This window comes from Trichosurus vulpecula, chromosome 7 (genome assembly GCF_011100635.1).
Source record: "Trichosurus vulpecula isolate mTriVul1 chromosome 7, mTriVul1.pri, whole genome shotgun sequence".
Classification (NCBI taxonomy): domain Eukaryota; kingdom Metazoa; phylum Chordata; class Mammalia; order Diprotodontia; family Phalangeridae; genus Trichosurus; species Trichosurus vulpecula.
Window position 1 is genome coordinate 148,170,848 of NC_050579.1, and position 3,493 is coordinate 148,174,340.

General features: G+C 39.0%; 1 pseudogene; it reads right to left on the reverse strand.

The window, feature by feature from the left end:
- Positions 1–303: 303 nt before the first annotated feature.
- LOC118857678 lies at positions 304–2,108 on the reverse strand (annotated as a pseudogene).
- Between the last annotated feature and the right edge of the window lie 1,385 nt (positions 2,109–3,493).

A 3,493-nucleotide genomic window follows, 5' to 3' on the forward strand; every position in this document is an offset into this window, starting at 1 on the left:
TCTTGTTTGCACACGGTTGTTTGCCTGTTGTCTCCTCCATTATATTATACACTTTGGGGGGGGTTATGGTGCCAATTTTAAATGGATTTTATTCTCCAGGATGAAAATTGTAATTCTTCTTGTTCATAGTACTGTTAAAGAGCAGTGTTCACTTCTTTCTCTCTCTACACAGGTTTAAGTATTCAGAATGCCCACATTTAAACAGTAGCTTAAATATTGCTTTTAAACTGCCACTGCCTTGGCTATAAATTTGAGTCCTTCAATTTTTGGAGAGCTGTGTGAAATGTTCTTTCTTCTGATGATTTAGTTGACCTCTTCAATGGTGGATCCAGAAAAAGTACCTCCAGATGGAGCTGCTTCACCCTCATGAATCCACCAGACATGCCTACTGGCATGGCCTCTGCATTCTGATATAGCTTAGTAATAATAACGGGGTTGCAGACCTTCTCCAATTCTTTCTGATGATGCTCACATTCTTTCTTCTCAGCAGTCTGGTTCTTATCCAACCAGTTGATTATTTCATTATATTTGTCAAGGATCTTTTGTTTGTCTTCATTACCAGTTTTGCTTTGGATTTTCTCATCTTCTACAGTAATCTTCATGTTGAAAGCATAAGATTTAAGAGAATTTTTGGAAAACACCTTCTTTCTCTGCTTCTCATCTTCAGTTTTGTATTTCTCAGTCTTCTGGATCATACTCAATGTCTTTTTGGTCAGACAACCTTTATCATGGGGATATTATTCCATTTGCCGGTGCTCTTATCCATAGCAGGAACATTGAAGTTTCCATTTGCATTGATGTCAAATGTTACTTCAATCTGATGAACTCCCCTGGGGGCCGGGGAGATTCTTCCAAGCTCAAACTTGCCAAGCAGGTTATTATCCTTTGTTATTAATCTTTCACCTTCATAAACCTGAATAAGCACACCAGGTTGGTTGTCTGTGTAGATGGTAAAGGTCTGCATCTGCTTGTTGGGGATGGTGGTATTGTGTTTGTCATAATGCCACCAGCAGTTTCAATACCAAGAGAAAGAGGAGTGATTTCCAACAGCAGCAAGTCCTGCACATTCTCAGATTTATCTTCAGACAAGGTGGCAGAGCCTGTACAGCTGCTCCACAGGCAACAGCCTCACCAGGACTGATACTCTGGTTGACCTCCTTGCCATTGAAGAAGTCTTACAGAAGATTCTGGATCTGGGGGATCTGAGTAGAACCACCTACCAAGATGATGTAATGAATCAGTGATTTATCTAGCCTGGCATCCCTTACAGCCTACGGGGTCCAGTGTGCCATGGAAGAGGTCAGCAATCAGCTCTTCAAAACAAGTATGGGTGATAAAGGTATGGAAGCTGACACCTTCATTGAGGAAGTCAATCTCAACACTGGCCTGGGTACTCAAAGAGAAGGTGTGCTTTTCATGTTCCTAAATGGAACACAGATGGTGGATAGTCCTCTTGTTCTCACTAATGTCCTTCTTATGCTTTCACTTGAACTCAGAAATGAAATGGTTGACCATGAGGTTGTCAAAGTCTTCCCCACCCAGGTATGTATCCCCAGCTGTGGACTTGACTTGACTAAGAATGGAGGCCACCTCCAAAGTAAAAGATCAACATGTTTCTCTAGAGACCAGCCCTTTTTGTCCAAGCCATAAACAACAGCAACAGCAATTGGTTCATTGATGATTCTGAGTGCATGGAGACCAGCAATGATTCCAGCATCTTTGGTGGCCTAACATTGGGAACCGTTGAAGAATGCTGGTACTGTGATGACAGCATTTAGGGCAGTGTTCCCAAGGTAAGCTTTGACAATTTCTTTCATCTTGGTCAAGACCATAAAAGATACTTCTTCTGGATGGAAACTTTTGGTTTCTTCTTGGTATTCCACTTGGACATTAGGCCTGCCTGAGTCATTCAACACCATGAAGTGTCAATGCTTTGTATCTGACTGCACAATCACATTATCAAATCTGTAACCAGTCAGACATTTGGCATCAAAAACTGTGTTGCAGCTCAATTCTTCGCAGCATTGCCGATTCTATGTTGAAAAAGATGACATAGCTTGGGTGGTCCCGCTTCTTTGGTCGTTAGCAATGATCACCACTTTCCCATACCATCACTATGATAAATAAGATCACCATTCCTCCCACATAGGAATAAGTGTACCAAGATGAATGCCAACTGTGGATCCCTTCAACATGGTTTCTGGAAATTGAGGTTGGTGGGGGGGAGTCACAGCTAACTGCTATGGAGTAAGAAGGGCTGCTGCCATGCTGAGTAGACACTAATATAAACTTACTGGGAACAGGGACTTTTTTGCCTTTTTCTGTATCTCCAATACTTAGCACAGTGCCTGGTACATAGTAAGTTCTTAATAAATACTTGTTCACTTGACTTGAGGGTGAGGGGGACAAAGGGGAATGGATGAAAAGCCCTGCTCGGCACTCCATCACTGTTAAACAAATCATGGTACTAATGGTACTAATTTTCTAATCCGATCTACTATTTATTTATTTAAAGTTTGTTGCTGTTGTTGAAATCTAGCTAGTAAATTTATATCTATAATATCAATCTGTTGTTCTTGTGAACTAATTGGAATGTATCCTATTTTCATACTTCTAACAGCTGCGTTCAAAACTTACTAAAATTGTTTATCTGGAAGATGTTTAAACAGATTAGAAAATTTTTTCCAAATTATTTTTAAATATGCAGGTATGAGTCTTTATAGGTGACTTACATAATTTCCAGCAACAAAAGCATAGTTTTCAATATCTGACTAATCATGATGCCTTCACATTATGATTAATTAAAACTAAAGGTACAATATATAATTAAATTCATTATTAACACTAATGAGTATGAATGCACACTTCAAATAATCTCGATAATTATTTATAAAAATTTATAATTTCTTGTTTCACTTGTTGTCATATCTGATTATTGCCAGTTCTCGCTTAGTGGAAGTGAACCTCCCTCTGCCCTCTCAGGGTTCTACATGGCCCTGCCCCTGCACTTCATTGCCTGGAATGGAGGACCCCTGGCATGAGACTGTACCATTGTCTAGCATCTTCGGTATCTCAGCTCTGCAAGGGAGTTGAATTTGCATAATGCAAGTTATGTAAAACAAAAACTGTCCATATGTCAATGTTTATTACTTCATTTCATAGCTAATTAGTGGCTCATATTAGGATTAAGGCAGTGTCAACTCTGCCATTTATGTGCTTAGTTGGGCTTTCATTATTTGCATTATTTTCAGTTTGCAGTTTCTTTTTAATCCATCTGTTCGGTTTTTCAAAGGTTAGTTTTATTAATGCTAGATAATGTAATCTGCAAACACTCTTTACCAGGTACATGTTAGCTGCATATGTTGTGATATTCTGAAAGCAAATAGATTAGCGAGGGTACTATAATCAACTCCTTTTGATTATGAAACTCATATTCTTCTCATAAAATTCCTAGTTTTCCATATATGACACATTACCATCTGACATAAATACT